We start from the raw sequence: 17,718 nt of genomic DNA on the forward strand, positions 1-17,718 counted from the left end.
CTGAGGATGCATTTCCCACAGGGTAAAGATCATGCAGTGGTGGCTTTTCACAGCTCTGGCTACCATTGTCTGTTACATGTACACTCTAAGATGTAGAATAGCAATAAAATTCACCTGAGCTGTATACAGACTTTGACAGTGGTAGTGGTACCCAGTAGTTTCCTCTGTATGGAGCTAACATAACTTTATGTTGGAATGTGGAAATTTTGGGATGAATTCATGATACTAGATGAAAAACCAAAAAGATTGACCAGTTAAATATATACAGATGTGGATGAGAGATGTTTCTTCTTTCATAATTCCCTGGGGTTTAATAGGTAATTTTAAATAAGGAACTTCAGATTCCTTTTGCCACTCAGATTCTCCCTGAGGATGGAGTTTGAACATATCAAATCTCCTTCCAGTTGTTACCCGGCAATGTTAGTGCAGTACTATGATTGTTAAATTATTTACTCTACTTAATGTGGGTTTAGTTTACATCTGAATATGGCCCCGAGTATTGGTATTAGTTTGGGATAATTGGATTTTTCAGATTTTAACAAATACATGTGCTAAGTTCATTGCAGAGTGTGTTTAAACTATCTTGTCAAGTAATTTTCAGCTTTTGTAGTGGCAAAGTTGAAATTAATTACCAAAATAAGAGCAAAACCACCTATTTCTTACTGGTGCTACCACAGGTGTGAGAACAACAGCACTAAACTTCAATAAGGTACACTGATGAGTGGGGAAAGACTCAGGTTTCCTCTGGTTCAGAAATGAAAACAGGAAAGAACAGAAGAAATAATTTTTAGAGCAAAACTTGCTATAACATAAATTATATCTTTTTCCAATTCACTAATACCCTTTTATTATTTTAAATTACCTATTTAGAAACATTTTAGAATGAAATGACAAAGGGTATTTCCAGTTAATCCTAGTAAAAGGTTGGTGCTTCTTGTTAAGCCAGTTCATGCGTCATATTGCTTTCATTTGTCCAGCTGCTAATATAAATGATGATCTGTTGAAGTGCATCTCTCTTGGCAAGATATAAAACTGGCAAGGATTTCTGGACAGTTGCATGCATTTACTTTATGAACAAGTACACCATTCTGAGTACCAGCACTCACTGCATTGCATTAAATGGTCCTGCGAATATAATATGACTTTCTGAGAGATTTAACTAACAAATCTTTTTTTGAGGGGATATAAGACTTACAGTGATTGTGGCTTCTGTTTTGTCAGGGTGCATAAGTTTCTTTAAAAATTTTGAGAGAGAGAAATCAAGCTAATTTGAACATGAAGAAGGGAATGAAGGGCCTCCACCTCCTTTGCCCTGTACCATATCTAAACTTAGTGTAAACATCTGAAGCAAAACTATGGTCACATTTAAGAACAGACATCTTTCGACTTCAATGTATCCCAGAAGGCATCATTAACATATGGTCTCCTCTGTTCTTGAAAAATTCTGCTAGCACTAGTTATGCCGAGTTAGTAACTAATTTTGGGATAATTTCTTGTGAATATGGTTGGGGGTCAGCAATATATTTTTTGTGGAAAATCTTTTGGAACTACTAATTTACTCTGGCTGATAATTTGCCCCACAGGGTGGAGGTCAATGCAAGATCAGATCCTGACTGACAAAGATTGAGGCCTGTATAAGGGAGAGACTATTTCTATGTGGTTTGTTGTACCTTGCTTTTACTCTGTCTTTTTAATCTTTGTGTTGACTGAGGACTATTCTTAGAAAATTGGACCTTTTTCACGTCTTGGGAGATAAAATGTTACAGCATATATTGGATCAGTCTGTGTTTACTTGTACAGATTATTTTGTTATGGAGAACACTAAAACTGCAAAGAAAGAAAATGCAAAAACTTTTTTTTGCGTTCTCAGTGCAGACTTGTCTGCATTGTTTTCAGCATATCCTTTTCTGCACCTAGGCTTCAGCATTTTTACTTTTATAGCTCTAAATAATCATGCTGTACCTCTAGGAATTCTCTTTGGGATATGTACATTATTTCAAATGATGCTTTGGAGTGGAAAAGTTTGGAAGAAAAATACTCATAAAATCTCATTTTGTGTGTCATTATATTTATGGCACCACAATTCACTGATGGCACAGTACAGTGATTATAAACACAGCAGTGAGAGCTTCATCATTCCCATCAGCAGTGATTTCACTCATCCTCACATGTCCTTAAATGTACCATATTTAAGCTGACACAGCACAATCTACCAGTGTTGAGAAATGAGGCCCTTGACTCTAAAATGGGCTGCTTGGCAACTTGTAACCCTAGAATTTAAAATAACTAAAGGAACTTGTGTGGTTACCATATTACTCTTGCTATAAGGCTTTTTCACTGCTAGAGAAAGGGCACAGGTGTGAATAAAGATTCAAAGTAAGATTAGGTAGAACATGAAATGGTGATTTAGCTAGTTGCATTTGTTCTGGCAAGTCAGTAAGAATCACTGACCCAGCATCACTTTGGAGGATCAAATTTTCCTATAAAATTTGAAACTGAATACTTGACTAACTATAGTCAGTAAAGATGACACTGAACTCTGCAGAACAGTGGAGTTATTTTTCTGGAAGTTTTATCTGTATTCTACCTGGGATAGTTGTATTCAGCCTTCTTCCATTTCCCCCGATGATTGAGAGGAAATGCTTTAGTTTTTAATCTATTGGTTTGGGTTTTTTCTATTTTGCTTTGTTTTCGGTGTTGGGTTTTTTTTGTTTTGTTTTAGTTTGTTTTTTTCCCTGCTGTGATCTGCTAGAAGTATTTTATACTGACAAGAGCACAGCTGGATTTGGCACATATTGATCAAAAATCGGTTCAAGATAATGGTAGTGGATTGAGTATAGTAGGCTAATGAAAATAAGATACTTATCTTCATATTTGTATCTGGAGTTTGTGCCTGCCAGTAACTGTTGGCCAATAGCTGTCCTTCTAGCAGATCTGGTTGCTCTGATTTACGCTGGTATCTGACTTAGGAGTTTTAGTCTCACTAATTTGCAGTGTTACTCAGGTGTTGTGGACATCTTTGATGGTCAGTTAGCTGAAATTTCAAACAAAATTGCAGGCGAAATAACTTGCCTGAAGGGTTAAAATATTTGGAACACATCCATTGAGACGACTCTTTCAGACTGAAGAAAATGCATTACCTTTGTTCCTCGAAAAACTTCCCTTCATCCCTGTTGGCCAGAATTGTTTTTTTTCTACTAGGGTAAGGTGACATAGTTCCATTTGTGATCTGTCACATATTATTGAAAGTCCCTCTCAGTTGAAGTTGCATATGAAATTTGCTTAAATAAAGCATCTATTTCCTCTCTAGGGTATTGACACTGACTGAGATCCATCAATTTTGTACATCGTGAAGGTAAAGTCAAGTTGTAAAACATTTTTGAGGTGATTTTTTTTATCCGAGTCTCTCCTTTCCAAGGATTTCTGCTAAAATAGATATCACAGTTCTTAATTTACATTGGGATAGATCATATCATCCTAACTTCAGTGTTCCTTCTTTGTCTTAAACAACTCCTGAGAGTGAAAGTAGATGAAAAGACAACATTTGTTTTATATAGGTACAAATTCAGTTACAATTTCAGCTATCCTTGGAGCTGTGTTGGAACATTTTGAGATCGTGCATGGTGCCTATGGCTTTAGCCTTCTACCTGTGTATAAGATGAGCAAGTGCTATCTCTCAGCAGGAGACTCATCACTGCCTCAGCCATTCTCATTTATTTTTTCTACAAAATACTTGCTCTAATTTTCCTTTTAGAAGAAAAAAAAATGTTCTGCAGACATAACAAGTGTATAAAAGTATATCATGGAAGGGTTATAACTGTTGTAATCAAAGAAATTCAAGGTGTAGCACCAGGTACAAATGGAAGTTGTTGTTATATATGGATTATACTGCCTCAGTTATTTAATATGCCAACAGAACTTTCAGCCTTGCTTAGACAGTCTAGGTGTGCCCTTACAACTTTCTTTATATTACTGTGTTCTTAAACATATCCAGTGCTGGCTATTAAAAACCTAGAATTTTGCAGTCAGTGGAAATGCCTGACTTCAGGGACCAAAAATGTCAACAGGAGGAGGACTGAAATAAGAGTTGCAGCTTTTCAGTGCTGAGAGAAACTATTCGTGTATGTGGCTCATAAAACACTAGATAATATTCCTGGTTTTGGGTCATCATGAAGCATAAAATAGTTATTAGCAAATTAATAAAAAGAACACACATGGAAACCACGCAAACAGAGTCCAAATGAAACCCTAGTATAATCAGTAGACCCTAACTGATTTCATATGAGCTATTTCTAGCTCCACATTTGTTCAACTTAGTAATTTATGTGAGTGTTTATAATAATTTTGTGAAATCACTCTGATTAGCACTGTATCAAAATGTCTGATAAAACAATGAATTCATTTTACTAAATTAAAAGGATTTTAACATCAGAATTTATTATATTTTACGAACTTGACCTTTGATGAAGAAAGGAATGCCATTTTCTTACCAAAAGATCAGCATTGTTGTATACAGCTGGAAAAAAACATTCAGAAGGGCATCAAAGAAAAATATTGTGCTCTGTCTATTGTTAATACAGAATGTGGAATTCCAATTTGCATTTGCATCACTTGGCAAACCTGCTGTAAAAACAAACTCAACACCACCATTCCTCTTTTTTAAAATATTTTGTCTAGTTGTATTACCAGAGATCTTTGTCAGAGATTTTTGCTTGAGGTCAAAGAGGCCATTGTATTGCCTGTATTCATAACAGTGTAAATAATCTAACAGGACACAGAAGATTGACATGAGTTGAAGGTGTCTCCTTTAGCCTTTGCCAGTTCTTTACGAATTGAATGCACATGTGTTTAGGGGAAAACTACTGGCAACAGGAATGATCTCAAAATGCAGCAGAGAAAGAGTTGCCCTTCCAGTGACAATATTTTTAATCCAGGTGATATAAATAACTGAAACACTTCAAATCGTCTAGCCACAAGGGAGAAGTGTCACAAAATTAGTTGAAACAAATTAAAGTAATATATCTTTTCCCAAGTCCAAGGTTTTAATTCAGGAACAAAATTGATAAAACTGTTGCCACCGTTATGTTCAGAAGCAGGAAATCACTTTTACCCATCCTGTCTGCCTCATAAGGTATGGTTTCTCCAAAATCCTTTCAGTCAGTGGTTCAGTGACAAATAAAAAGTGCCATTTATCCTTCTTCCCTAGTGAACGTTCACATCAAGATGCTGCAAACTTTTTAAAAGCTAGTGAGTCCCACATGCTTTACCTAAACTGGAAGTAGTTCATCACAGTTTTTTAAGTAGATCACAGGACTGAGATTTCTTTTATCAATTTTAAAGAGAAACATAGAAAGAGAGATGAAAGTTCTTTAATATGAAAGGACTCTTAGTTCAAATGCAATGCTATGCATTGCTTACTTTCTATATGGTGTACTTTCCACCTCTTTGTTGAAAGTAAGGCTTTTATATATTGTTTAAGAAAATATTTTGTGAACCACATTTGGTCCAAGGGCTGCATGTTTCAGTTTATACAGAAAATATAAAGCAAATGAAAAAAGTTGATATACCCAGGATTCAAAGTGATTGGGGTATCTGCACTAAAAATGTCAATGCTCAGGAACAAACTCATGTAAGGCAAAAATTCCAGAGGTAACTGATATCTAAAATTTGCCTGATACTAGTGGCTTTGTCTTTGTCTCCACATCATTAGGATTGGACTTGTTTCAAAGTCTTATAACAGCATTTCTTAATAGAAGACAATATTTAACCATAAGCAAGGAAAGGAAAATACGAGTTGTTTCTTCTCATGTAAATCTGACATTTTGCTGAATATTGTTACATTTTTCACATCACAGTGGTAGTTGAACCATAGGAAAGCAGATGAAATGAAAGAGGAAAAGTACATAGAGCACAAGCTGCAGACAGTTATCCTTCACACATCTACAAAGGGAAATTCCTCGTCTGAAAGGCCTATGATTGCCTATCCTCATGCAAGAATGACAAATGCAGGGACAATATCACCTCAGAACTGGACAGAAAATTGAAAACTTTTTGATTACTAATCTTTCTTCAGAAGAAAAATTACCTAGTTTACATGAACCTGCTCTTTATCACAGGGCATAAAGTACTCTGTAAAACATAAGTGTTCACGTTTCTCACCTTCTTTGTTTTAAGCGCACCAGGCAAAACTAGAGTCACAGGAGTCAAACAAAACCTGCAAAGTTGCTTTTTCCTCTATAAAAAAGTCCTTTAGATGGCAACTTCACATAATATAATTGTATCTGGGTAAGTACTCTCAATTTTCCTACTGACAACTAGTAAATGGGAGTGGCGTTTTAAATTTAGAGTGGTTCAAATGAACGGTTTTTAATGTCATTTGACTATGCCTTTGAACAAAACAAAACTATACCCCATTGTAAGCAAATTATTTTAGTCAATCTAAAGCACAGCACTGAAAGCATAGCATTGCAGGCTTTTCAAAGGTTTTGGGAACCAAAACATGAAATCATGTCAAAAATCAGAGTAACTTGACCTAAGTACAAGAGAGTTAACAAGATCTTCCTAAAATGGAAAGAAGCCTTCTGTAGATAGAGGGTTCTTTCCCCTGGGTTCTAGTGTCACAGGGTTGAGATGAAGTTCAAAGTCAGACAAAGTCAATATCTTTGACCTTCTCTCAGCAAAACAAACACTAGTGGTGAGTGTCAGTAACAGTTCAACAACAGTGAATGTTTTTCTTAAAGGACACAGTAGAGTCAGGGACTTTGCTCTCCCTTTCTGAGGGTGAGCTTGGAAAACTGAACTTTAAGTCAGCTCAGAAGCTGAATGATGACAATGTATTAGCATGGCAAGAGCAGCTCCATGGACACGGAAGATGAAGAAGGAAGGATTTGGATCTCTTAAGTCTTGTAGTTACTGAATACAAAAGCCAAGATCTTCCATTATGACTGTACATCATGAAGGAGGAGAATCTTTTGAGAAGTTATCATTCCACAGTGATTCCCCATCTACCTTTTCTTTATCATGTGCTTAAACAAATATTTCTTCAGGATGACTTTTTTCTGAGTTTGTAAAAAGGTTTAACTGATATTTTTGTAGAGTTTCTTCTATTCCATCTGTCATTTTTGCTTTTCACTTGCTATCTTTAGTCAGTTTTACTTGCCTTTAATCACGTTTTTTGCTCCCCATTTCCTTGATTTTTTATTGTAAACCTTTCAGGTAGATCTTCTGAATCAATTATAAGCCTTGTTTTTCTAAGATTTTGATTTACCTTTACATTTAGTAAGGACAAGTCACCTTTGTCTACCAAAGCCTTAGGTCCTTTTCCATAGAGCTGCTCCCTGCTAGTATCCTAATAGGCCCAGTTTGCACCAGGGGTTTCTTCCAGCTGAAGGATTTGGCATCTGTCCTTGACAGAGTTCCTGTTGGCTCCTTCCTTCCTCCACCTATCATTTTTCCCACCACTTTCAGCTTCTACACTTCCAATCAGTCAAACATCGTAGAGCTTCCCTACCCTCTGAGCAGTTGGGGTTCAGCCTCTCTGATGGTCTCTGTCCCCTTCACAGATGCTGTGTATTCTGATCATTGTTCTGCATCTCCTCAGTGTGGTGACCAGACTCCTCAATAGCACATGGCTGCTGCAAGCGAGGACATGGTCTCTGCCACATCAGCCTGTGGGCTCCCTCCAGAGTCCTGCTTGGGTCAAGGCCTTCTCTGTGCCAGAGGTAGCTGCTCCAGACAGAGTTGGGGACAGTGCCCTATGTTTGCCAGTGCCACACTGTACTCACTCACCAGCCTTCCTCCACTCCCAGAGCTGCACAAATTGCTTTCAGGGCCTGACAGTTATATGTGTCTCTTTCTAGCACTGGTTGAATGGGTGCTTGACATTCCCAAATCAAGAGGAAGACAAAATAAAAGATGTATGCACATTTTAGCATAAACAGCTGAAAAAAGTATTTAGCAGCTGCTAGATTTGGTAGAATAAAAATTGTGGAGTAGCTACCCTTTCCCAGCAACAGTCAGTCCGAAGTTTCTAGAAGACTTCCTAGAAGTCCTCAAAGATGTTAGAAGAAAGTCTCAGAAGATACGAAAGAGTCTGGAAACTGCTCTGTAAACTATTGTGTCTGTGAGCTTCAATTTTATATATTTTAGCAGGGTTTTTTTATGTTAAAGTCACATTGTCTTAGCAATCTCATTCTCCATTTCAGGTCTCTGATTCTTATTACAATTCAGTCTTGAATTAGGGATTCCATAAAACCTCAAAATTACATGTTTGACTCTACGGTCTCAAATCTGTTGTAAATGTTTGAAAAATTTCATCCTCTCTTTAAGTTTTCATAGGAAACTGATATCTTTCAAAACGCTCTTTCTCTCTAGGAGTTTTGTTTTCCCAAAATATCTGTAGTAAAGGCTGATAACTGCCTTATGAGATTTCATTTTTCTGGAATAATAAATAGTTCTCATACTTCTGGACCACGAGTACGTATATAAAAATCAACATACCTTCTGCTTACCTTTTTTTTAATTTTTAAGTTAATTTATTCATCTTTATGAAGAGATTAAATACATTCTCAACTTTTCTGCTGCATTTTCTAAGTAACTTTTACTGCATTTAATTGTTTAGCTTATTAGCTACTAGGCATTTAATAACTCACCACTTCAACTTCCATGTTTTGAGAAAGTGTTTCTTCTTCCATTTCCTCAGAGAGGGGTCTGTGGGATACTTGTGTCAGATTATGTGACAATGTAATACTGAGCAAGTTAGGAACATAAAAATTAAAATGTTGTGAGGGTGAGAAATAGGCATCTAAGCAGACCTCTATCACAAAAAAAAAAAAATTCCAATACTCTCACAGTACTATATTCTACCCCAGGCCTCAAAAGGTTACCTGTTCAGTGCAAATAGATGAGATAGAAAAAAAGACAGGACATTTAGAGACACAGATTTAGACTCTTGCCTGAAGTTGTAAGCAATAAACTACATAGCAGAGGCACAAATAAGGCTAGCAGCTGATCCAGAAACTGTGACATTTTCTGCTTTGAATACAGTGAACTGGTCACTAAACCCTATTGTCTTCAAAGTAAATATTTAGAAACTTTCTCAGTTTTAAGTTTGGTTTCCTTAAGCAAAGTTCATTTGGGCATATTCAGGTCAAACACAGTTTTGCTTTGGTCCTTTTGCTTGCAGAACTTGCATATGAAGGAAGAAGGAGAACAGCTTTCCAGGTTCCTGAAGGGCATGTAAAATAGGTTCCTGACACAGTTGATGAGGGAAGGTTCCCTGCTGGACCTGTTGCTTTTGAACAGAGAAGGACTGGCGGGTGACGTTATGGTCAGAGACCGTCTTGGGCACAGCAATCACTAAATGATAGTTTTGAGTTCTCAGGGAAGTAAGAAGGGAGATCAGCAGACTGCCACCCTGGACTTCTACAGGCCAGACTTCCACCTGTTCAGGAGACTAGTTTACAGAGTCCCTAGGGAGGCAGTCCCAAAGGACTAAGGAGTCCAGGAAAGTTGGATATTCTTCAAGAGGAAATACTAGAAGTACAGAAGCAGGCCATCCTCATGTGCTGAGTGACGAGACGGTGGGGAAGATGATTGAACTGACTGAACTGAGAGTTTTGGCTGGAAATCAGGAAAACAAGGAGAGTTTATGACTTTTGAAAGAAGGAGTAGGTAACTCAGGAAGACTACAAGGACATTGGGAGGTTAAGCAGACAGGAAATCAGAAGGGACAAAGCTCAACTAGAACTTAATCTGGCTAGGGTCATAAAAGAATAAAAAATTAATCTATAAATATTATTTATAGAAGGCAACAAAAGGAAGGCTAAGGAGAATCCCCTCTTAAGGCCTTCTTTGACTCAGCCTTTAATAACAAGACCAGTTGTTCTCTGGGTACCCAGAGAGCTGGAAGACAGAGATGAGGAGCAGAATGAAGCCTCCATTATCCAAGAGGAAATGGTCAGTGAACTGCTACACCTCTTAGACACACATAGCTTTATGGGGCCAGATGGATCTACCCAAAAGTACTGAGGGAGGGGGTGGAAGTGTTCACCAAGCCACTTTCAGTCATTTACCAGCAATCCTGGCTAACTGGGGAGGTCCTAGCTAACTGGAAGTTGGAAAATGTGACACCCATCTACAAGAAGGGCTGGTAGGATGATCTGGCAACTACAGACCTGTCAGCCTGAGTTCAGTGAGAGGAAAGGTCATGGAGTGGATCAGGTCATCTTGAGTGCCATCATGTGACAACAAGGGGATCAGGCACAGTCAGCCTGCGTTTATGAAAGGTAGGTCCTACTTGACCAACGTGACCTCCTATTATGAGATCCACTTAGTGGATGAGGGAAAGGCTGTGCTTGTTGTCTATCCAGGCATCAGTAAAGCCTTTGACACCATTTCCCATGGCATTCTCCTGGATAAACTGGCTCCTCATGGCTTGGACTCTTCACTGGGTAAAAAGCTGGCTAGATGACCAGATCCAGAGGGTGGTGGTGAATGGGGTTGCATCCAGCTGATGTCTGGTCATGAATGGTGTTCCCAAGGCCCAGTGTTGGTGCCCGTTCTAATATCTTCATTGATGACGTGGATGAGGGAATCAAGAGCACCTTCAGTCAGTTTGCAGATGATCCCAGGCTGGGCAAGAGTGTTGATCTGCTGGAGGCTTCTTGCTAATCTGCAAAGGGTCTGCAGAGGGATCTGGACAGGCTGGATTGATGGGCTGTGGCCAATTCTATGAGGTTCAACAAGGCCAAGTGCTGAGTCCTGCACTTGGGTTACAACAACCCCAGGCAGTACTACAGGCTTGAGCAGAGTGACTGAAAAGATACCTGGAAGAAAAGGACCCCGGGGTGCTGGTTGACAGACAGCTGAATGTGAGCCAGCAGTGTGCCCAGGTGGCCAAGAATGCCAGTGGAATCCTGGTCTGGATCAGAAATAGCGTGGCCAGCAGGACCAGGGAAGTGATTGTTGCCCTGTACTCAGCACTGGTGAGGCAACACCTTGAGTCCTGTTTTAAGTTTTGGGCTCTTCACTACAAGAAGGACTTTGAGGTGCTGGATTGTCCAGAGAAGGGCAGCAAAGCCGAGGAAGGGTCTAGAGCACTAGTCTGATGAGGAGCAGCTGAGGGAGATGGAGCTGTTCAGCCTATAGAAAAGAAGCCTCAGGGGGGACCTTATCACTCTCTACAACTACCTGAAATGAGGTTGTAGTGAAGTGGGGGTTGGTCTCTTCTCCCAAGTAACAAATGACAGGGTAAGAGGAAATGTCCTCAAATTGTGTTGAGGAGGTTTAGATTGGATATTAGAAAAAATTTCTTCATCAAAAAGGTGGATGAGCACTGAAACAGACTGCTAGGGAATGTGGTTGAGTCACCATCCCTAGAGGTATTTAAAAGATGTCTAGATGTAGCACTTAGGGACAAAGTTTAGTGGTGGACTTGGCAGTGCTGGGTTAATGGTTGGACTTGATTATGTTAGAGGTCTTTTCCAACCTAAATGATTCTATGATCCTGTGATTCTAAGATGAATCCTCCAAAGGTCAGGAGAAATACTGCAGAATATACACACCCATTCTTCAAAGCTGGTGCCAAGTTGATACGTACCTTTCCATTACAAAGAAAAAAATTAAAAAAATTGAAGTGTTGAAAGTCACACAAGACTAGAATAAATACCTGACTGGCAGTGGACAAATGTTGAAGACCCACCCAAATATTATTCTTTTTCACTTCAGTATTCTTCAAAGTTCTAAAAAGGATGCTTCAATCTCGCAGAAATGAAATATGAACTTCTGCACTTTGAGTGAATGTTGTCTTTCTTAGTATTGGTATAAACTGGGTTTTTCAGCTCCATTTGCAGTTTCAGAGATGCTTAAAACACCATCTGAAGGGACTATAACATCAAGGAGCTATGAGAGAAACAAACAAACAAAAAAAGTTTAGGTTTGGTTATGATGAGCCCACAAGACAAGCACCAAAGACACTATTCTGATGCTTAGGGAGATTTTTGTTTTATAATTTCTATATTCAAAGAAATTAAGCACTGATGCATTCATTTATTCATCTGTTTTTGTTAGCTGATTATGATAAGATTCCTAAGTTATGCCCAGAGTATTGAAATGTGACACAGTAACCAAAGTCTGGAAAATGTATGTTTAATATGACAAGTACACTTAGGCTAGCAAATTCTTAACCCTTTTGCTTCTCTTCTCTGTAACCAGTGGTTTCTGCTGATGTATCAGTGAGAAAAATACTAATTTTATCAGTGCCTCAAAGTGTGCTAATTACCTCATTTATAAGGAATGTTATATTATGACTGGCAAAGCTCTTTAGCATCCACTCTACCCCGCAATAATTTCTTGGCAAAGCAGAGTGTTTGATACATGTAATTAGCATTTCCTCCCATTATAAATAATTGTTCCTCATTTTCCACTAATTCTTTTCTAGGCTGTTGATATACTTACAGTAACAATAGACAAACCTGAGCAAATAGGGGTCTGGAGCATCTCTTATGAGGCCTGTTTAGCCTAGAGAAGAGAAGACTGACAGGGGAATCTCATTAATGCAAATAAATATCTCAAAGGTGGGTGTTGAGACTATGGTGCCAGACACTTTTCAGTGCTGCCCAGTGACAGGACAAGGAGTAATGGCCATAAACTAAACCACAAGAAGTTACACCTCAACATGAGGAAGAACTTTACATTTAAGGTGGCAGAGCACTGGAACAGCCTGTCCTGGGAGGTCATGGAATCTCCCTCTGTGGAGACATTCAAACCCCATAAACCCAGTTGGATGCGTTCCTGAGTAACCTGCTCTAGGTGACCCTGCCTTGGCAGGGGGTTGGACTAGATGATCTCCAGAGGCTCCTTCCAACCCTAACAATTCTGTGATTCCATGAAATTGTTTCATGAGCCTTCCATGTGCAAGTTTTGTTACTGTTGCCACAAAATCTTGTGCCATTCTCTCCAAAGTATATTAAGAATATTAATGCTTGTGGTTGATGGAAGTTATAATTTAAACTTGTTTTAAAAAATTTATAATGCTGAGAATATGATTGTCCATACTGTACTTGTTCTATCTTCTTTGTTTGAGGTTTTGATCTCTGGTAGAAAATTGATCTATTACATTTTGATATACTGGACAGGATTCAATTCAAGATGAAGACACCAAAAGTGGTGTCTATATATAAGCTGAGTGCTTAAGCCCCCTGTGAAATCAACAAGATATGGTCAATACAGTCAATGATGTTGAAAGAGTTATTCAAGCAACTTTCCAGGGTGTGTGCCTGATGCAATTTGAGATTTCATCAACTTGTCACCTGTTGCACTTCAAAAAGTCACAGCTATTCTTACATCCCAAGGCTTCTTAAGCCCTTCATATCTGTGAAGCAGACATCTCAAATGTCTGGGTATATTAAATGAATCTAGAAGTCTATGTCAAGGCAATGGAAAATCTACCTCGGTAAGCTGAAATTGTCTCTAGGCTACACTTTTCCACATCTGCCATTATTTTTTCAGGAGCTTAGATAGCTCTTTGACAATTACAGTTAGTTGTTATAATCTTAAACTTAAAACTACCACTATACGTCTGACTGCCTTGTGATTTCAAACTCCATCTTCGACATTGCTATAGTTGATGACATTTCTGTCACCATACTGCCAAATGGAGGTAGATATTGCCAAAGCATTCTTGAATGAATAATTTGCCTCCTATTCTGATTTCTCTCTGTGCTACAAATGCCTTTTTTTGGTCCTTGAAACACAAGATACAACAGGAAATTTGTCTTCTTTCCCAGGATGATCCAGAGGTAGGAGTAGATCTGTAGTCTAGGATCTGCTAGAGCTCAGGTTAAGGTACTGCTCTCTACATGATTTTTGAGTAACTACAGGTATGCTACTTAGCTTCTCAATGCTTCTTTGTCTCTGTATGGTGATTATCAGTATGATGCAGTATCAAAAAAACAAGGGAGAAATATGAATGTGTGAGGTTTTTTGAACTTTACTATGCCTGGAGATACAGAATAGGAAAAAAAATGCATTTTAGATTTCAATTTTATTAATTAATTGTCTGCCACTACAGTTATAATATCAAAAGTATCTCAAATCCTAAACAGGTATTTTCAAGTTAGTTACAAGTAAAATAAATTATCCTAAATATTTCGAGCTTAACTGTCTTATATTAGCAATCAGCATAACGTTACTTTGGTGTAAATACACTATTCTTAAATTACAACTCAACTTTTATACATTTATAATTTATTTACTAAAATAAATGTTACTCAACATAATAAAGTTCATCCTACTTTGTTGAGCAGTGGGTAATCACCCATTACTCAGTGTTGGATTCCAAAATATGAATTCTGCAGAAAGAAATTTGAGTGGTCTCTGCAGAAGGCCCTGGGGAACAGAAGATGGGAAAGCCCCTTTCCCCTGACCTCATCTCTATGGACTCTTCCTGCCTTCTTCAGCAGAAACTCCTTACAGGTGTTTCTACAGGTGATGTTATCACCTGTCCTGCCAGCCAGAGAATCCACATCCTGATCTCATCAGACCTCTGCATAAACCCATTGTGTTCTCCCCTTTTGCATGTGTATACTCTGTAACCTGTTGCATCCGTATATCCTATACCTCATCATGGCTAGGCTTTGTGAACAAAGATTTGGGGAGGGCTCTACCCACATTTGTTACAAGCGCACTGGTGGCTAAAATGGCCAATACAAGATAGGCACATCCAGTTCCAAAAAGCACAGCAGAAAGACTCCTTAGGTGGTATATTCTGCAAGACACGATTCTTTTTGCATTGTCTTTTCTCCTTGAGAGTGATCCTGCGTGTGTTCTCAAAAGCATCAGCAGAGTTATAGATGGTGTGTCTCCAGACCTTCCGATTGGAGGCCAGAGAAGACCAGTTATGTTGATCAATATGGCCAAGGCTGAGATGTTGTTTCAGGGAGTCCTTGTATCTTTTTTTCGGGGCTCCTCTCTTGTGACAGCCAGTGGCAAGTTCACCATAAAGCAAGATCTTAGGTTGGTCCTTCATCCTTGAGACGTGCCCTGCCCAGCACAGCTGTGTTCTCAGCAACATGGCCTCAATACTTGTGACTGCTGCTTGTTCTAGAACAGATGTATTGGTCACATAATCTGACCAGTGAGTGGATGTTTAGGACTGTACAGAGACAGTGTTGACGGAAGCGTTCTAGGAGTCGCAGGTGGTGGCGGTAGATGACCCATGATTCAGATCCATATAAGAGAGTAGACAGCACTATGGCTCTGTAAACACTGATCTTTGTACTTTATATCCTATACCTAATCCCCTTATAATTCTCCCAAGATAAAAGAGGGTTTTTCCCATGAGGTAATTCCTAAGACCCCAAAAATGTTAACCTGGGTTTTTCTTCCCTTACCTCATCCTTGTGAAACCCCCAATGTTAATGCCATAAATATGTAGAACTCCCTGTTGAATATGTAAACCCTGAACCCTTTAAATATGAAGTTGTATATCCAATAAAGGATTCCAGTTTTCTGCCTTCCCTGGGATCGTCTTAGCTTCATTGACCTCCGCAACTCAGAAGTTCAGAATTTATAGGCTTAATGTAAGGAATACACTGCAGAAGAACCATGAGTATTGTGAATCATCACATTTATTGTGCAATGAAGGTATAATGTATTTCATAAAGTTACAACCTATTCTTTTTGACCCATGTCTCTGTACAGCCTAACCCCCTAATAAAATCTAGATCTTATGATAATATGTTGCATTACCATTTCTGCTTTTTTCCTATGTGTGAACACTATTTCTGTGAAAATGTTATTTTCCCGTGAAACCTTGACATCTAATCCATATCCTAGAACTGAGTCTTTCAGAAGATAAACTGAGTTATTTTTCTTTCTCAGTTTCTTCAGCATTCTTTCTTATTCTTGATCATATAACTTTTCTAATATCAGTAACATTTGCCAACAATAAGTACAAGAATTATTGTCTTTTTTTTTTTTTTCAGGCTGCTCAGTAAATGAGTTGTGGCTTCCTAGACTGCACATTCTGTTCTTAATTAGGTTTGCAGATATTTTGACTCATTCAATGGTCTCATTAATGTCTTTTTTTGGCTTGTAATGGTCTTTTGTCACTGGTCTGATTACTCCTTTTGTCTTTTTCTGTGTGGGTTGAAGAGTTGGGAAATAGTTCTTTTTTGTGTATGTTGCAGATGGTTCCACCTATCTCTTATTTTTCCCCTTGCAAACATCTCTGATGTTTGTTTTTTTTTTCTTTGTTCTTCTTCATTTTGGACATTCCTCTCCTTGGCATTGACCTTCATGAGGACTTTAGTGTGGCTTCATTGGTCTTGCTTGCTAAATTTCACTGCATGTCAGGTGACTGACTTTTTCAGAAGAAAACTGAATCCACATGGGTGTCTGTCTATGCTCTTACTTGTCAAGCTTAAGAGTTACTATTGCTCTTTCACTATTTGCAACTGCTTCTTATTTGACAACTTACCAGTACAACAGGCTTGGGTCAGGACACTCTCATGTTCTAAAGGCCTTTCATGTTCACAATATACTTTTTGTGATAATGCTTGTTAATAATACCATTTCTTCTACATTTAGATGAGTAGTTACACTGTCTGTTGACATGGAAACAAATAATCAGGTAGTAAGGGAAATAAAAAATTCGCTCATAAGCTGGTCTGTTCATATGGAAGTACAGCTCAATTTTACAGCTGTGAATGCTATGGCTATTTTACATTTGCTTGTATATCATGTCTGTTCTGTATAGCGCCCTGTATCATAAAAGCCTCCAGGTATTGTCACAGTGTGAGTGTGAGGCAATAATTGCTGCAATGTAAAATGTGACTAACTAGTAAAATCTACCCTCTAAACTTCCTGACATGTTAAGCTGGTGTCTTCCCTTTTATAACTTATTGCAGTTCAGATGAAATCAAAGGACCTGTGGCAATTCAAAGGAGTTGAGAATTCTTATTGTATTCAAACAATGGGAAGACAGTTCTTGACATTAACATAAAAAAATATGCACTTCATTTCAGAAGAAAGAAAACTGGACAAAATGAGTCATCCAACATCTAGTCCTGCAAAGACAAATGTTATGTTCAAGTTTCTTGTATAATCATGTACAGAAATACCTGCAGCTATAAGTAGCAGTTTTGGACAGGCTGGGTATACATATTAATGTAACTAGTGATGATACTATATACTTACTTAACACCTTTCATCACAAAGTACATTATCAAACACTAGTTATTTGAGCCTTAGAACATGTCTGTAGAAGACTATTATACAGCTGTAGAGATTGCACACAGAGATTAAATGGTTTGGGTTAGGCCACACAGCAAGTAAGTAGCAGAGCCAAAAGGAGAGCGTGAGTGTTGGCTACCGGCCCTGTGCTCCAACTATTGGACTGCACTTCCTTACTACTTAATTCCCATATTGCTTCTCTAATAGAGCTACTGAAACTTTTGAGCACTCTGTCAGTTTTGGTGTAATATCAAACCCGTTGTGTTTCTCTCTCTCAGTTCCTTTATGATGTCACAAAATATTGTAATTACACTTTGGAGGGTCTCATTTTACAGGTTGCCCCAAGTCGTCCAGCCCTGGTGGGGGATCAGCCTGACATTGTATAGCTCCCATCCGCTGTCCCCAGGACACAATTGCTGGCTGTTGCTGCTTCTCTCTGATTGCTTTCGTCATGGTCTCGGTGTTATGCCCTTAGCTCTGCTG

This window comes from Manacus candei, unplaced genomic scaffold (assembly GCF_025592945.1).
Source record: "Manacus candei isolate 608988 ecotype Guabito, Panama unplaced genomic scaffold, ASM2559294v1 h1tg000008l, whole genome shotgun sequence".
Classification (NCBI taxonomy): domain Eukaryota; kingdom Metazoa; phylum Chordata; class Aves; order Passeriformes; family Pipridae; genus Manacus; species Manacus candei.